The following is a 20,045-nucleotide window of genomic DNA, read 5'->3' on the forward strand; positions in this document are numbered from 1 at the left end:
CAACGAGAAGCTAATTATGGAAGTGGAAAACCACAAAATTATTTATGACACCACACATCCTTTTCATAAGGACAACCATAGAAAAGAAACGGCGTGGAACAACAACAATCCTGGGTAAAACTGAGGCAGGAGGGTACCTAACGCAGCATATTTGGATGTGTAAGGCCACTGACTAAGCATGTCATGAGTTGGGATCAGAGCATGCTGGTATTTTCTGGTATACCAGAGGCTTTATGGTGCTGGCGCACCAGAATTGATGCATTTTACATCAACCAGCCAAAGCTAAAGAGAGCAGCCATGGGGGGAGAGACCATGGCAACAGAGCAGCAGCTAGGACTTTGGCCGAAGCAATTGGGAAAATCCAAAGAAGAAGAAGAAGAAGGATTTAAGTCAGGAAAACCTTTGAAGAGAGCACTGCAGGGGTGCGATGGAGATGCAGCGAGCTCACCAGCAGTCGTACGTCATCAGCACGCGTTGACAATGTTTGATGTCAGTGTCACTGCCAGAGGGGGGAGACAAACGCTCCACACTCAAGCTGCTGCTGAGTTAGTGCTCAAAGTTTTAATGACTGAATCCCAATTTAGGAGGCCAGCAAATGATCAGGAGCCATACAGGAAAAGTACAGTTGCAAGATGAAATCACTAATTGGCTAGCTAACAGCACTAGCATTGATGATGGAGGGTAACACTCGTGGTGCCACTAGTTGTTACTATTAGCTTCCTACTATTTGTTGTTCCTAACTTGACTGGAGGAAGACGTTTTATGCAGTCTTGTAGTAGTGTAATGAATGTAAGCTACTGAAAGTGAAAGTACTGAAATGGACCGCAAATGATTAAAATATAATGCATGCATTTCATATCACGTTCAGGAGGCCATGCAAAATGTTTCTGAGGGCCACCATTTGTCCGTGGGCCACACTCTGAGCAAGAAAAACATTTTTTCCTCAGTTGGGCGTTGTTTTTGCTTTTTTTTTTTTTTGTAGGATGCAACAGGGCACACTTTCGTGACCACCTGCCAGTTCTCTGAGTGCACATTCATGAGTTTTCTGATGATAACCTGTGTGCACGTGTAGGAACGCAGAACAAAATTCCTAAATTATTTTGGTTTGATGAAAATTAGAAGTCTGACTTAGCGTCAAATATGGGCTAGTTTTATTTCTAGAGCTTGGAAAATAAGGCAAACTTGACTGAATAATACACACATACAATATGAGATCAATTTATTTGATATCATACATAAAGGCATACAGAATATACCATCTATGCTGTCCTATAATTTGTACAGTTGGTTTTACAGCTTATATACACTGAATCTGACAGTCTGCCTTTGGCCCGTTTGGACATCTATTCATGCCAGATACTTAATTAATTTCAGAATATAGATCCCCCATCTGTGTAGATTTTGGTTGCTTGACATAATGTAGTCCATCCAAATGTCAATATATTTTGGCACTACATAGATATAGATATTTTCCAGTGTAAGATTATGATGGTCAGTTTAATTATTTATACGGGGTCAGGCAAAAGTTATTTTAAAAAGTGGAAGTCTGGTCATGGTTGCAGCCATGCCAGTGGATCAAGGAGTATTTTTAAAAATCGATGATCAGAAAGAAAAAAAAATCTGTTTGAAGTTACAGTTAGGCTTGAGCTCTATTATAGGTTTAATTTTGGGGTTCAGGCAAAGATTAGGTCAGTAAACGGCTTGTCAGGTTACAGTTTTATCCCAAAAAGTAACCAGATTATGTAACAACGAGAACGCGCATTAGGCACACAAACTGTGACGAAAGAGGTAAGGAACTAATCCTGAGAAAAATATGTTTTTAGTGAGTCCCAAGTTAGTGACTGGTGTGGCATGACACAAGCCCCGTTTGAGCTCTAAACCTCTTTAACTTCCATCATATAATTAATAAGAAAAAAAGCCTAAGCCTGCGTGTCAGAGGAAGAGGAGGGTGTGTGCCTGCTTGTGACACCAAACAAAAAAATATTCAGGCGTTTATGACAAACTGATTGTTGCTGTCACATTAAACCTCCTGCCTTAATTGCAGCAATCTTCCCTCAGGTTTGTTGAATATTCTGCATAAGACAAATTATCTTTCAGAAGGTGTTGCAGGGAACTAATGAAACCTAACCGAGAGGGGGACTGAACTGAAAAGCATCATCTTTGAGTGTTATAGATATCATCTGTCTCTGACAGTCTATGATTCAGCAGGATAAACAGTGTGTGTGTGTTTGTGTGTCACCATATGTGGGTGTGTGACGGAAAGCAACACTTTGTCGGTATATTGGGTCTGAAGAGTAGATTTGTTCCAGTTATTGAGTTTTTCTCCCACTACGGTGGAGTCTGAAAGGGAGGTTTCCAAACAGGCAAATTCCTGGAGGGTTTTGTAAAAAAAATGATCTCAGCAGCTGCTGCTGCAGATGTAATGATAACAGTACATCACTAAAAACAAATTACCAATTCAGTGGCATTGCCAGCTTGTCCGTTTATCCATTACACATGACTGGAGCGAGTGACAGTGAATAATTATCTGGCACACTTTTATTAAAGCTTTCTTTCAAGTCCATGTGCGCATCTTTGAGTCCTTGAGATATTCTGGCTTTTCTAACATTGCCTAAGGTTGTTGGTTAAAGTGTGTGAAAAGCCCATAATTAAAATCAAATCACAATTGGATTGCCATTGGATACACGCAATGATCTGCGGGGGGGGTGGAGGAGATGAGTGTGGGGAAGGGAGGCAGAATTAAAGAGCCATTCTGCTCCCAGCACCCTCTCTCCGGAAGTCCCCACGGAGCCCCAAAGAGGGAGCGCTGTAAAGACTGAGAGAAAAACAAGTTTCAGAATTGAGACTAGAGAAGTCCTTTGGCTTAGTAATTAAAGACTGATGGAAGAAAAGCCCGTGCAGAAGGCGAAGCTCTCCGAGGCATTTGAAAACTGCTGTTTTCTTGGATGTCACAGACTATTAGTGAGACCCACAAACCCCCTTCAGCCTGTATCACTGCCTTTATAAAAGTATGCATCAAAAATGTTATATTCTGTTCCCATTTCTGGCTCTGTCTGCCAGCCACTTTTAAATTAGACACACAAGTTTTCACTTTTCGCCTTTTTGATTATTCAAGACAATATGTTCTCTAAAAATACATTGTTTATTATTATTAACATATATTATTCACTCATTTTAGGGGGATTGACAGCACACATTTTTCCTCCAGGAGCAGAGGTTAAACATCTGTGCTCTACCTTTTTCACACCGTTTTACTTATTGATGCTTGGCAGGCAGGGGAGCAAACTAAAATGTTGTTTTGGGAGGAATGAGAATTTTTTTTAAAAAAAGGGATGACGTGAGGGAGGGATGAACAAATTAATCAGCACAGAAGAGGAAACAGCTGCTGTATGACAGTTTGTAATGCCACCTCTCTCAAGATCAAAGAGCCCGTGGATGCTCGATGAAGATATTCATTCATCTTTATTCTGTTAAGCAATACACAGTATCTTCAAGCATACTAGAAAATCGTAAATCTGACACCTCTTCATGCACAGATTACAAAGCTCCACGGATTCACTGCCATACTTTGTTCTCCATTTCCAAGGATGATATAATGTATTCTTACAGAGGCCATTTACATTTATAACAATATCTAGGGATTTCTGCAGAAGAAACTTTAATAATAAATCTGGAAGATAGGCTGTAATATATAATTTTCTGTCTGCAAGGACGGGAGCTTAGATCTCTCCCACAATCTCTTTAAATCATGCTCTGTAGCACCTGTGTAGACTGCAAATTCAAAACAGCCCTCTCCTATCCGTTTTGCAACAAGCATTGAAGCTCTGCAGCTACAAATCTCTCATTGTGCATCACTGAATGTGCTCTATTGTTTTCTTCAAAAAACCTGTATTCCACAGCAACAAATAAAGACACTAAGTGAAAATCTGCCTGTTACTTTTCCATTTACAGGGAAATGTGTGAGCCTCTTGTCTCAGTTTCAAGGCAATTAAAGATCCTTCAGTATTGTCTTTTGCAAAATAAAGAGTTGTACCATCGTGTTTTTCACATGTATTTGTAAGGAATTTTTGCCTAAAGTTGGATAAGAAGCCACTCTCTTAACTCTATGATAAACACGAAGCTACTTCCCCCCGCAGGTTAGCTTAGCACAAAGACTGCAGACAACAGGTGGGAGTAAGTCACACACATGCAAGTCTCGAAAAAGTGCCAAATTACCATAGTCAGAATAAAGCAAGTCAAGTCAAGTCCCTGCTATAAGTCAAGCAAGTCCGTCTTGTCAAACATTAGCTTTCTAGCCAACGTTTGAACTTTTTGTGGTGTTATAATACAATGAACGGCACCTGTTGTTGCTGTATGATATACTGCTGAATGGCGCCAGTTTGAAACACTGCCAGTAACAATGTAATATGAAGCACTAAAAAGTCCCTAGGGCAGACAGGAGAGGTGGTAAATGGATCCAACAAACCCCCGACTTTTACCTGGGAGGCCGGTGGTCTCTTCCAATATGAATGTACAGCCTAACCATGTGCTTTTGTTGCCTAAACCTGACCATTTGCTTTTGTTGACATCCAAGCAGTGGTTGCAGCTTCTCATAACGTAACACAGGAGGATACCTAGCATGTAATATGCAGACGTTTAAGTCCACTGACAAAGCGGCAATATATGATGATTTATTGGGCGGGAGAACATGTTGCGTGTCGCGGTCTTCCCATGCTGTATTCACACTACGAGTGACTCGCTACAATATCGCAGAGTCGCCGTTGAATTGTTGCTCAAAGGCTTGTTAATGTAGTTTAGTTATCAAAGGCTTGTGTGTGTTTGGTACTTGCCACAAAGCATCTCGACAAACATCGTCATCATCTTAAGTTTGAATTTGGTCAAAAAATGTCTATGCTTATGATCAGTGTCTGAACCCCATTTTAACAGCACATTTCACTGCCCCATTGTCTACCCTGTATACCAGTGCACATAAAGTTAGCATAGCTACAGATAACTCCCTCCATGAGAGCTGCCTTGTGCGTTGGCATTTGTTGGTCTGCTGCGTCCTAGCAGGTTGCCAGGTTTGCATGCATTGCGCTACAAATCACCCAAACATGTTCCAAAAACATAATGTAACATCTCCATATCTAGAAAAATGCAAATATTTAATTTAAAGATTTCAAGTCATCTGTCTCAAGTCAAAGTTATGTCTAAAGTCATAAAATCCAAGTCCGAAGTCAACACCTATAATATTGTTAGTCAAACAAGTCTAAAGTCCTAAAACTTGCCACAAAAATCTGTTTTAAGTAAGTCTTGTGACTCAAGTCCAACACCCCTGCAACAAGTGGAAACAGCAAGCCTGGTTCTGTCCAGAGAAATCCAGATCTACCAAAGGTAAACAAGGTGACTATTTACCATAAAATATCATAACACATTGTGCTTGTATGGGGTTCAGTGTGCAGACTGTATCTTGGCCTGGCACACTGACCTATACCGCATCTTTGCCGGTTGCCTGGCAACCACACTGTGACAACAAGATTCCAGGAGGTGACTGCATCTGTCTAGAAACTAAAACCATAATGTATCGTTTTTACAATTTGTTTTTTGTATGAATTAAACAAATGCGATAAAACATGTTAGTTAGTGAGGTGTAATTTTAATATCTTTAGACAGAGCTAGGCCAGTTGTTTCCAGTCTTTGTGCTAAGCTGCTGGCTTCATAAAGTGCTCCAGGGATGAAGTTTTTTTGTTTGTGAACATGGAAGTAAGCCTCATCCTGTTTTCTTGTCAAAAGTCCTATATGACTTTTCCATTGGATTTTGGATTATTGTAGAAAATAAGCTCTGTGGCAAACAAATGTATGATACTAACATTATGTTCAGCAAGATAATCTTCACAAATGAACACAACCCTTAGATTTTTTTAAGCCTTAATGTAAATGCCAGAAGTAAAAAGTTATCATTAGGCTATGAACAAACTACACTGCGTTCAAGTTGCCTCCACAACAAGGCTGTAGAGTTTTGTTTGGCGCGGCTCGATGGGATGATGTTCTGTAGTCTCAAAGTTCATGAGTGGGGTATCTACTGACACTTTTTTATGTCATAGAAAAAACATGAAAGTCTCTTAAGCTTGTGTTAACCACAGCCCTTGTTTCAGGCATTTAACCAAGATACCATTCAAAAACCCATTGACTTCAAGATGAGAGAACCACGAGTGCTTAAAAGCGAGCTCACATCCATGTTTTAGGACTCGTTCCTGAGATTTTCTATTTTAACAGAACAAACATGAGAGTGGCATCAATCTTCTCATCTATTCATGTCGTGTCCCTGCTGTGTTATAAAAAGTGCTTTACAAATTAAGTTTATTATTCACTAACCCTTAGAAAAAAAGATAAGTCTTTCCCAAAAGGATGAATTATTTGGGTTTTTTCTAAAGTATGTAATAAGAAAAGTGAATTAGACTAAAAGTTCACAAGTTGAATTCACTGATATGATAATATGTAATGTATTTCATTCACATGGGAACTTTTGGTCTAATTCACAAAGCCACATCCCTCAATACTCTAACCACCAACAGAAAAAATAAATAAATACATATATATATGTATGAAGAGCATGATTTGAGTTGAGCAGGTGTGAAAATGAAACTCACCTCATTCCCAGCTGCTCAGGATAAAAAATTGCAATTGCGATAAACAAATCAGTGCTTTCATGACTGGAGATTAAACATAGAAAGTCATCACTTTATTATCTGATGTTGATTCATAGGATAGACTCTCAAAGTCACCGAGTAATAAACTAGACATGTGACTCTTCATGATCCTTTTATCTTTGTGGAATCTAATCAGATGCCGGTGGCTCGCCTTCCCCCAGAGGGACTGTGGATAAATGTATTATCTAGATCATTCCACCGCTCCTAACAAAATCACCACCAGCCAACGTTTCCTACCCAAGAGATGAACCCACCCTCCCTTCAACCAGCTCACGGAGCATGTGTGCGCACACACGCACTCCTCCTAGTGTGATTAAGCCGCTGCACTCTGCTAACATTAGCAGGTCATGTGACTTTCATCAGGAAAAGGGATCTAGGGACATGAAACCATTTATTTGTGGACATAAATCCATGCAGGCTCTATTTATAGAGTATACTATTTTTGAATATGTACTTCCTGTTCCCACTGGCTGAAAGTAAGCCCATCCTGCTTTGGATAAACCAACTCTATTTTATTACTCTGACAGACAAGAGGCTACAGGTTGGCGAGACAGATGGGGAAACATGGCCGAGCATGTTTCAGTGAATGGTCTTTAGAAAACCGACAGTTTGATGTTTGAGGTTTTGACTCTGAGGTGGGAAACGGGATCAACAGAGTAACTGAGAGCATGAAGAGTGAGCATGTGTGTGTCTAAGAGTAGTGTGAGAGGAATGGTTATGATACGGTAAGAGCGAGGCGGCTGAGATCAACAGCCTCAGTGCCAAGGTCAGTATCATCAGGTTAGCCATATGTCCCTCCTGCTGTGGACTCCACGTAGCTGAGAGGATTTCGGGTGAAGTTTAAGCAGATGTGCCATGTCTCTGTGTGTGATATTAGGGAAACTTTGGTATTTTGGGGCCTATTTGCCCACGTCTTGTGTCAAATGACTAATGGAGACAACAATTTACGAAATCGGTCAAGTTTATACAGGCAGCTGCATAATAGGCTGCAACGTAATCTCAACACATTTTCATCCTAAACTGTCACATATCCCCACTTTGTCAGTAGACGTTTGCGTCTACATATTACGCTCTAGGTATCCTCCTGCGTGTGCTGTTTACGTTACGACGACCAAATGACAACAAAAGGACACCGTTAGGTTTAGGCTACAAAAGCACGTGGTAACCAACGCCAAAACATCAACAAAAGTGCATGGTTAGGTTTAGACAACAACACATGTGGCAACCAATGCTGGGATGTCAGCAAAAGCACATGTTTAAGGTTAGGAAAAAACACCATGGTTGGGCTCCAGGGTTTGTTGGACACGTCTATTGCCCCTTGCACTTTATATATATATATAGATAGATAGATAGATAGACAGATAGATAGATAGATAGATAACAAACTGCCACAGCATCATACCACTGTGAAAGGTGTCTTTTGGCATTGGTATCTTAGGACAAAATTAATGACAAATCGATGGTATTTGACGAGTTTGTTGGGAGAACGGGCCGCTAATGTTTGGGGCAATAGTGTTCAGAGTCAAAGTATGCAAGTAGTGTGTAAAGTCAAGTAGTTAAAATATTCCATATATATTGTACAGTTTTTTTTTAAGTGGGTAAAATATGTAGCAGTACATTGCTTAGCAACACATTCGGCAGCAAAGCAATGCAGCACATAAGGTAAGCACAGTAGAAACATCAGATAGGTTTGACCACAGTGATTCAAAGTACATCTTTAAAGGTTCCCCTTAGGGCAGAAAATAATAACTAAATAAACAAGTTTGCCAATTTCACATATCATGACAGTTCAAAATAGGGGTGTCAACGTTTACAATTTTTTCTACACGTGTAAACGGGACTTCTAACCGACGTGTACCTGGTTACACGATTTATGATCTTTTTCTATCGCAGTTGCGCTATATAACCACTAGATGGTTCTGTCTCCATTCAAATACCTCCTAATCTCATTAAATCAAAGCCATTCCAGTAGTTAGTTATGGCACAAAAACGTTTATTCAGCGAACAGAACTTAAAAAGTAGGCAATCCATCTCACCATTTAAGGCTTAGACCTACTTATGACAGAAAGTAAAATGAGTTGAAAATAAAATCATCAATTTTGACAGACAAGAAAACGTACAAGTGAAAGCTGGAAAAGGTTTAACCTTCTTTTTTAATCATTGTTTTAACTATTGCTCACTTTTGTACAATATATTTTTTTAAGCTCCACTTGTTCATCGCTTGTTGCTTGTTGTCCATGCGGCCCCGCGTCAACTTGAAGTGACGCGACACTGGCTGTGGCTGTGTTTTTTTTTAAAATATCAACGTAACATTGCCACCTGTGCATCTATTATGTATGCGGATAACTGCATTAGTGGGAACATTTAAGCGTATAGTTAGTTAATGTTATTATCTTAAGCTTTCAGGCAACATTATCACCCCTAAAAATACTATTGGTGAGAAATGAACGAGGAGGAGGAGAGGAAAAAATGACGTGTAAACGGTTATGGATTTTTCTGAACGGTTATGATTTGTTATCCGTGTACCCGTTTACACGTGTAGATGTTGACATCCCTAGTTCAAAACAATTACTAGGATGCGGTTGTTGTTAGCGCAACGTCACAGTCATTTCTCCTCTGCTGGACCAGTTTCAGAAATTGTTATTCCCATTCGTCACTTAGACTCAAAAACTGAGTAAATTGAGTTCAGGTTGAAAAATGCTTACGTTTTTTAGACAGTTTATCATGTGATAGTGTATGCATTCATGCCGCTTTAACACAGCGTACCTTGTTAGTGGTTGGATGGATTGGATTAGTGGGTGATTTGTGTTCCTGCTCTGAGATATTTGTCACTCTGGGATTTTCAGAATTGCTGGGACTGTTCAAACTAAACTTTTAGCCCTGCACAGATGTACAGCTAATGAGAGTTTCCTGCGAACAAGCATGCATCGCAAAATAAGACACATACAGCAGGTCGATGAGGCAATATACTGGATCAGCAGAGAAGAATTGCATAATTTGATTATGTTTTAGCCTTGTTACATTTGCCCCAATTCAAATCTTGATGCATCATGAATAGCAGATGAAACCATTAAATAATCAAGCTGTAATATATTCCTGAGGGGAGGCAGTGAAATGCTATCGATATGAGCAGGCGGAGGAGATTTAGAGGCAGGATGGCACTGGTTTGTGCCAAGCAGGCCGTCATTCACCTGAGTTACAGTGGCCGTGATTGATCACAACAAGAGTTTAGAGTGACTCGTTGTGCCAAAAGCTCCACAAGAGTTTCAAGGTTGTTCACATTAACAGCAGTAAATTTTGCATAATTGATAGCAGGCTCGTACAACACAAGCCATTCCTCTTGAGGCTGTAGACAACGAAAGCCATTCTTTTCCTCACTAATAGCACCTTCAGCTCCGGATATAATCCAGCTGGATATGGATATGGACATGTGGTTTATGAACTTAAGAAGTTTGCACAAAAAGTTGTTTTGGATGTGGTTTTATGGCTGTGACACAGCGAGTCCAAAGTGGTATTTTAATTTCTGTTATGCATCTGTTGCTTTAAAGCCCATTTCCAGTTTTCCCAAATAAAGCTTATGCTATAAACCATCACATCCCTGTGACATTTCTCTCATCCTCCTATGGGATTTATGGACAGGAGCCACATGGTGTGAGGCTCACAGGGTTGGAGGACATTGCATTATTTCCACTGCCTTTCACAGTGCTAACCGGTGCCCTTTGAGGAGCGCTGTGTAAATATGTACCCACTCAAGGGTGAGTTATCTATTCATGTTTAATCAGCTATAGAAAAATGCACAGACACGCACACAAACACACCTTTTGTTTATAATGAATGAGAGAATAATTTATTACTCTGCTGTCTCAGAATCTTTATTCTGTCCATAGGATGATGCTGCTGAACCATAAAGTCGAGCAGTGGTGGTTACACCACACCAAGACACATGGTTATTTCATCCCTACACCAATGATGTCATTATAGTAAGGACCACAGCATGGGGGGATTATGAGACAATGGGCCCTTGGGCACAGATATGAAAAAGGCCCCACCACCTCTCCTACACAGGAGCAAAACAGACAGTCTTTTTGGGCCCAATGACATCATGTGACAGACCCTGGAAAATGCAACACCACCTTTTGGCCACTACGAAAACTGGCTTCAGAGCCCGGGGCACTTCCAGTGGGCCTGCATAATCCAGGCAGTGATAACTTTACCCCAACAACATAACTACAAAAGCAGTTCAATAACAAATGAACATATTTCTAGAAGGCATTTTGATTCATTTCATTGTTGGTACATGTTAATTTGAGTGACATATTACTGTTAAAAGTCAGTGGGTCCCTGCTGTTTTTGGCAGAATGTGCCACTTTATTCATGTTTAATATTAAATTTATTGATAAAACAAACAGGGGAGGGAATTGGTAGTATTCTTCCTATCCTCCTTGTGAACATGGGTTAAATGTGTCTTTGACTCAAATGCTGCACCCAGATATGCCTTTATAGTCACAATAAAACAAACTACATAAGACCAAAACAGCACTGGCTGTACCAACTCACACCAATAAATATCATCCATCTATTTATCCATTTATCCTGTAGCCTCCTCCAAGGATAGGCAGGAGGTCATGATAAAAAAAAAAAACTGGGTTTATCCATCCAAACCAACCCGAGAGAACTGAGTTAAAGAGAGAAAAATAATAAAGAATGCAATATATGAAATGCGTGTATGAAAATCTTGTGTTAACACTTAATGCCATATATGCCATCAATGCCAATAGATAGCCATACTGCAGTCAGGATATCACACAGTATAAACTAGCATACATATTAACCTGCCTTCAAGTTATTAATTCACTCGGAAAACTTTTTTTTCTGCATTTTAAGATTACACACACACATAACTTGTAAAATTGCTCAAAATACATCAAGCAAATACATTCAGGCAAACACAACTGTAATATTAACCTCTTAATTACTTCAAACCTTTGACTAAATAAACGTGAATGACAGTCAAACTTACCTTGTAGGCTGCTTATCTCTAAAGAGGGGCTGAATCTTCCTTGTTTGTCCTTGTCCTTGTCTCCTCTCTTCTAGGTTTATCTGCTTACATGTTTATTATTGAGCTTAGTTGGCGCTATTCCCGTTTTCTGCTGTATTTTGGCGCGACAGCCACCAGGTGTTTGTTTAATTAATTCCGGGCGGACCACAAGCGCAGTGTTAGTTCCGCCTCCCACATTACTATTATTACACATAGGAAGCGAAAATACCAGAATAAACACCTAAAAATTGAGCTGACGATGAGAGGCAGTTATATCTATCTATCTGTCTATGTATGTATCTATCTATCTATCTATCTATCTATCTATTTATCTATCTATCTATCTATCTATCTATCCATCCATCCATCCATCTATCTAGCTAATATATATTTTTTAAAAAAGGCCTGAGTTGCTTGCGGTGGAAACTGTCTCATGTTCCCATATAAATTATAAACACTGCCTATTCCCATATGACTTGTGCCTGCAGAGAAAAAAATGCAATATATTTGATGAAAAAAAAACAGTGCAAAGCTCCTCTTGTCTGTCATAATGCAGATTCAGACGGTAATGTACAGATTCTGAAGGATTAAAAAGGTGTAATTAACCCAGATACAAACCTTGAGTATTTAGGGAAGGCATCGTGATGATAGACAGCAATTAGTGCATGTGCTCGTGTTCGTGTGTTTGTGTGCAAAGAGCCTTCAAACACACAGAGTTAAGGTCCCCGAGCGCGGAGCTTTGTAGCAAAAAATGACAGCTCTTGTCTCATTCAGACAAGATTCGTGGGCGAGATGTCTCAGTGCCGCATTACAAGCTTTTGCAGTGTTGAGATGTGACTTTGGTGTGATCAAAAATGTCTGGATTCCAAAAGGAGTTCTGCATAAACACAATTATGGGATCAATGTTGGTATTAATGCCTGCTGCCAACAGGCATGGAGGTGAGTTTCAAAATAGCAACTATTTGCAAATTTAAATGTGAATCAACACCCTGCAAAAGGCTCCAGGCAGCGCTACATTCAGGCTCGTTCTCCACTTGTTTCTCCCAAGTGAAGAAGTTAATTTGTGATCTGTGGCATTTTAGAAATTACAATGATTAGCCCCATAATGCTGCTGCAGCTGCAGGTCAACAGAAGGTGACAAATAGGGCTGCGTCAGTCATGACTGCATGGCCTGTTTGTTATCATGTTGTTTAATATCATTCATCACTAATGGGTACGTTTTCTATGTGACATTTACTGATACGAACAGGATGACACTCACGTAAGTCCGGATTCCAGTTGAAAAAATCAACTTCTGGCAGTGGCCTTTAACGATAGCATATAAAACAGCTCTCTGACGGTTAATAAGACCAACTATCATTGTTGATACAGGGATCATGGCTGCTCTGTTTCCCGTTTCTAAATGTTTTGTGGTGTCAGTGAAGCGGGGCGAGCTCATACATGGCAGGGGACTTCAGCTCTACCCGACACGCTTGATCCAGTCAGATGTGGTGCCTGACATCAACTGTGTTATTAAATTTTCACACGCTGCTGACCGCAATATCATCAGGAGCAAATACTCACTGCTGTGTACCCTTGTGTGCTTGGGTCTGTTTACTTGTGTGTGTGTGTGTGTATGTGTATGTATGTGTGCGCTGGTGACTGTTTGCATGTGCTGTGTTGAGAAATGCGGTCATTTCAGAAGTCCAGTAAAACTGCTTCCACCTCAAACTTTCCTTGCTATAAGGTGATTTATTTCACCCATTTACAAGGTCAACACAGACTGGCTCTCAGCCCTGAGAATGATTAGTTATTAATGTCTAGCTCACCTTTAAACAAGTGTGGTGTTGGGCATGAGTGGAAAATAAAATGGCAAAAAAGTGACGTGTGATTTGCAACTGTTAGTTATTTGCTCTATGTAGGCATGCTGTATATCAAATCAGCCTCTGCCTCTCCTCAATATAATGTTGAAGAATACCTGAAAAGATGACTCTGCAGTTTCTCCTCATAAGAATAAAAAATCCAGAACTTTGTCCATATCACTTTTGAATAAGAATGAGTTAAGAAGTATGCCTCGACAACTGAGGAATGACAAAATGAACATTTTGTCTATCCGCACCACTCTTAAAGGGACAGTTTGGATCTTTTGAAGTGAAATTGTATGAGGTGCTCACTCATAGTCAGTGTATTACAGAAAGAGCAATGTTGCTGTGGACGGGGCAGCAACATAATGTATTTTTAAAAAGTCAGTATCAGTTTGAGTGTATTCTAAACTGATATTGATTGTTTGTAGTTTAGTTGTATTCTTCCGCGTTTTCTATTTACATTCCAGGATGTCGCCACTGTGATGTCTACACAAGCACATGGTGGGATGATGCAGCATGAGGTTGTTTAGGCAACAAAAGCACACGGCAGCTAACGCCGGGATGTCAATAAATGCACATGCTGCCACACAAGGGTAGGATTAGGCCACAAGGGCAATGATGGTGAGGATTAGGGGAAGGAGGCACATGCAAAGGTGTAGAAAAAAACAAAAATGAATGGAACTCCTGCATGAAAGTCCAGGGTTTGTTGGATCCATCTGTCATCCCTTTTCACCTGCTCTATAGGCGCCCCTGTGCTCCAGCAATGTTTCAACCTGACGCTGTTTTGTGGCGTATCGTGCACTCGCAACATTCGGTCTGCCCATCTTCTCAAGTGACGCCATCCAGGGGCATGTCATGTGGATGTACAAGGTGGCTTTTGTAGTACTGTCAAAACAGCAGTATTTGATGTCTCTTGAACAGGCTGGCCAGTCAATGCCCAGAGACACCCATATTAAAATCAACTTAATAGCAGAAATAAACATGTTTATAGCCCAGTACAAAAAAACAATGGTTTTGGTCTCTATAGCTAAATTCAACACTTATAACAACTGTAAGGGGGCGAAGTTTAAGGTATCTCACCCATTTACATTAACATAATTAAGGGGTGGGGCCGTTTTGAGTGACAGGCTGTCTGCAAGGTGTTGCTACAGTCTGTCGAGAGTAAGGTCCACGCCTCGCTCCCCCACAGCTCCACCGTCTTATTCAAAGATGGTCATTTCTGGATCCAAAAAAAAAAAAAGATGGCGGAGGTCAAAGGGCCAATTTTGCTTCAACAGAATAGTCCACAAACCAATGGGTGACGTAACACTGGTCACGTTTACAACCCCACTTCAAAAAATCCAACCTATCCATTTAAAAATGAAGTTTTGAATCAGGGTGAAATACTTTTGACCCTCTTAAATCTATTCATTTAAAAATCTTTTTTCATATAGGAAGTTTTTCTCCTACTCAAGTACTTCCAGCCTCCTCCAGGCACCAGCACATCATCTATTCAAGTTTTATTTTAGACTGAGATTTATGTCTGCCTTGACTTGGAAAATGTTTCTGGAGATAATTTGCTACAGTGTAACCCCGAAAGCTGCTAAAATCCCAGTTTCTGTAACCATCACGATGAGACTGTCAAAGCTGGGCGCCTGGTGTTTGCTGATGATTTGTACCATGAATACTGTGACGCTGGAGAAGACAGCTCATGTAATGGATATTTTAAAGCTGGCGCATCACTAAAGCTTTCGGATATATGTTGTTTTTCTGCTAAATGCACCATGGCATTGGATATCCGCTTTACTCATGATGCAGTTGTTCTATTAAACCACAGATTTGCACAACAAGAGCCAGTTGTGCTTTTTTAGCTTTCTGGTCAAGCTGTTACTTGAAAACAATGTTGCATACGAGAATTAGTTGTTTGGCTTTAGGCCTTCAGTTTGCCCGATAGATTAAGACTAGATTTATGATCTTGCTCGGTGAAAGTAATGAGCTCCAAAATTGCAACTCAGACAGGAAATAATAGCGTTCTTGCACACAGTGTTGGTTGAAATGGATAAGTATAATGAGGAGTTTTGTATCTTTATCTTCCTTATTCCATCCTTGCAGTATTTTAGGCACAGCATTGACGTCAATGAAAAAATAAATAAAAACTTTCATAGATTGAGCTTTAACCTAATAACATATTTGCAGACTATTCTTTAACACAGCTACTGCTTGCTAGGTTGTAAACGACAAAATCATGTACTATCTTCAAGGGCGAAAACCAAATTCTTAAGCTGTCTTCATTGTCTACTGCATCGCCTCTGTGAAGCTCTGCCGGGAAAAACATGGCATGCCTGAAAAGGAGGTGGCCTTGCTGGCACAGCATAAGCAGGCTGTCTTTTTTGAATGCCTTGGTGCACTTATCTATTCCGTCACAGTGGCTGTCCTTGAGAAGACATGCACGACAGAGACAATGAGAGAGAGGTCACAGAGAGCTTGTGCGACAGTGGCAGTGAGTACAGTACATGCAGAACCTCAGCAGATCCACATCCTTTAGTTTTAACGTTTCTTTGTAATTTTATTGATTTGGCACAATAAGATTTCATCAATTCACACAAACTGTGCTGTTCAAAGGGATTGTAACATGCAGTGCGGTGCTTTATTTTGTGCGTCAACATGTTGCTTTCTTCCTTCTCTTCTTCTTGCCCCCCAGCTGGTGCTAAAAACATCACTTTCTTCACAGCAGTTGACAGTTTGACAGGCATCATGATTGGCTGACTGGTCTACTCAATCACTCATGAGGTAAAAGTGGCAATGTCTGGAGACTGGGATGTTATTTAAGTCTGTTTCATAGCAGCGCACTCCGGTGTCTGCGTTCAACTTTGCCATGCAATTTTTCCAAATGGATTGGAAGTGTTCAACTTCGATTAAAGCAGATATCCAAAGTCCAAAAGAGTCTCGGTCAGGATACGACTACTGACAGCTGACTAACTGAGGCAGAGTCTACTGAATTTGAAGATTTTGTGTGCTCTAAAAAAATAAGAGCCCTTTCATCTGAAATCAGAATCCTATTATTATGCAAATTCTAACTTTCACTCTCCTTATGTGTCATCCAGTTGTTTTCATTTAAAGGGACAATTCACCCCAAAATCAAAACCACATATTTTTCCTCTTACTGTTAGTGTTATTTATCAGTCTAGATTGTTTTGGTGTGAGTTGCTGAGTGTTGGAGATATCAGCCACAGAGATGTCTATCTTTGATATAATGGAATTAGATGGCACTCGGCTTGTGGTGCTCAAAGTGCCAAAAAACATACATTTGAAAAACTCAACAGCAATGTCTCTTTCCAGAAATCATGAGCTGGTAACTGAAGATAAACCACAGATCAGTTTCATGTAGGAACTATTTTGTGTCTTCCAAACTACACCAGTCAGCTGAATCATTGTGCAGATGAAAGCATGCATCTACTGCTAGTTTACCTAAAACCACTGAATTATTTAACATTACAGCTTAGCTAAACAGCACAACATTAATGTTTACATCTCATGCTGTCATGAGCATGAGGCTCTTGCTTATACGTTTCTGGAAACCACAAATATGTTACATTTGCATGTTTCATATTTATCATATCAATGTTTCTAAAAATTCCATAAATACAGAAGCTGACTTTTGTCATCAGAAGCTAAAGTGAATGGTATCACCTTACTGAGACACCTGCCATGCTGCAGACCACAAAACCAACATTGTTTTTTTTTCCTGAGCCCCTTCACTGCGTTTCCACTGGTGTCTGGCATTGAATCTTGGGGTTTATTACCATCACATTGCAGCATTTTTCAGGGCTATTTCAGCTGCCAAAAACCTGAGTTTTTTCCCCCAATGTATCCCTTTTTTAACAGCTGCCTTTACACCCCCAAATATGAGTGTTTTAAGCCAAACACAATCTTTTCCCAGCTATAACCAAATGAATTTTGTGCCTAAACTTATCCACACCTTCATTACAGCACTGTTGATAAGTGTCAACATATCCACTATAAAATAATGTACAAATGTAACATATCCATGGTTTGCAAATTCAAACAAAAACAATAAAAACTTTTTCTTTCTTTTTTTTTCCTGTTGACTGGGTTGACTACAGGTAAGAAGAAACATATGTATTGTTTGTTTTTGGGTTGAAGTGGCCCTTTAAAGCTTCAAAATCTAATCTTTTCTTTGAAATATAGGGTGCTTTATGTAAGACGTTCCTTAAAACTACATAGGAAACATTATTATTACCACACGTCTGTCCTTGAGCACACAAAAAGTTAGTGGCAGCCTGAAGTTACTTTTTAGCCTTTCAGAAATCTGAGTGACTTGTTATAATTGACCCTCGTATTTCTTTATTTAGCATTATATTCCTTAAGTATTGATTCCTGCCTACAGGAACATAACTCAGTGGGAGGTTGTCAGGACGGCCGTGATGCAGGAGATAACAGCAAGAGAGAAAAAAATAGAATACCACTCACACAGCAGCTTTGGAGACTAATTACGTTGTACGTGTCACCTTATAGCGTTTTGAGGGCTGATAGCAGTGGTATGTGTTCAGAGCCTGAGGGCACAATCTCATTTTACATTCAGCTCCTTTTGTAGCTCCCCATGGCTGCAGGGAAGCTTTCCACAGTCTTACCATCAAATGACATTTACAAAGCAAAGGCTCTGCATATTTGCTCTCACAATTGATGCTCGTGATGTTTGCCATCGCTTTGTTTGATTTGTAGGACGTCAAGAAAAAATGGGCAGAAAGTGGGGAGCCTATATGTGATTTTGAATTATTTGTTAGTAGCCTACTGATCATGTCAGCTTGTCATGAAATATAAAAGTGAAAAAGAAAACAATGAAACATAATTAAAAGAAAAACTTATAAGGGATTTACACTCATAAATACATGCATGTTATGCACATATGTTTTTTTTTTTTTTTTTTAATCTGAAATGTTATGAAACTTCTCTTAGCATGAGAGAAATTTAACTGACCATGGGGGACATCTAGTGGTAAATCATGAAACATCCTCAATACCATTGTGTATCATTAAAAAAAAGGATCTCCCACTTGTTACCTCCAGTGTTAGAAATTCAGCAGCTGTTTTGCATGATGAAACTTAAAATGGGAATGAATCCTGCATCCAAATCTCTATCTTAATTTTTTCAAATTTATCACTGCATTTTTGTGATACAGTATCTTAGTAATACACTTTAAGTAATACAATCTATTTGTGCTATTTAAAGCTGTTATCTGTAACACTGAAAACGAAATCAAACTTATATAAACACACTTCTCCATTAGGTTAAACCAGAATACAAAAACAAGAAAGAAAATGGATGGATCACAAGAAAGATGCTTCAAAAAAAGAGAAAAAAATGCGTCCATATCAGTCACTACAAAAAGTTACAGCTTTCCTCATATCTTATATTTAACTTTATCCAAATGCACATATAGGTGTGTGCAGTACAGTGATGTGTTTTTTCATTGTATTATGGATTAGTTGCCTCCAGGGAGCGCCCGTCTTCAGTATTTACTCTGTCCACCTTTGCTACCTGCTTACAGGAAGTGTCGAGCCAGAGAGAAGCATTTAGAACAACACTGGAACAAGGCCTTCAAAATAAAAGCGTAAGAAGATGTTGAGAGCCCAAGGTGTGGGGACCCCTCAATATTTTAAAATAAAAACATTAAAATAGGAGAGAGCTTTTATTTTCATTTTATTTAAGTCATTTTAACCATACATGAATGCAGAAAAGGCGGAAATTGGTTAAAAAAAAATGTTTTCAATGTTCAAATTTACCGGCAAAGGACCCCTAAACCCACCGCTTCATGTGTTACATATTGGTTTGATTTTTTCAAAAACATGGGATAAAGGCAATAAGCATTTTAAGAAGACATGGCTGGAAAAAATAACAACAAAATTATTATTTTTTTAAGTTACAAGAAAAAATTTGCAAATGAGCCAAAGAAAAGTAGACATAAAAAACGATGAGAAAATGACCTAAAAAGTGCAATGAAAGAAAAATAGTGTATTTATTGGGGTTATATTATTGGCAATAATAATATTGGCATTATTATTATTGTTATATTGTTCTATAGCATAATTTTGCACATAGTTATTATAATTATACATGTAGATTTCTGGACATTGTTCCCAGTTGTTTGGGATAGTTTTTTAATTTTAAGTTTTAGAAACAAATCAAACCAATTTGATCAGGATTTAAAGGGTCAAATAGCTTATGGGAGGCATGAAAACAGCACAAGAAAACTGAGGTACAGGTTTCAAAGGGGTGAAGTAGATTTTCCTGATAATATTCTTTAACTTTTACGTGAAATTTTGAATATTTTTCTATACTGTGCTTTCGCCACTTTTATTTATTGATTTAAATACTTTTCCACCACTGAAAAAAAACTATTCTGCAACATGTTCCGGTCAAAATCATGAGAACCAAAGGTTTAATTTGAAAGTAGCCAACCGGATACTCTTTTAT

The sequence above is a fragment of the Plectropomus leopardus genome, chromosome 18 (assembly GCF_026936395.1).
Source record: "Plectropomus leopardus strain MGB_pleo_1.0 chromosome 18, ASM2693639v1, whole genome shotgun sequence".
Classification (NCBI taxonomy): domain Eukaryota; kingdom Metazoa; phylum Chordata; class Actinopteri; order Perciformes; family Serranidae; genus Plectropomus; species Plectropomus leopardus.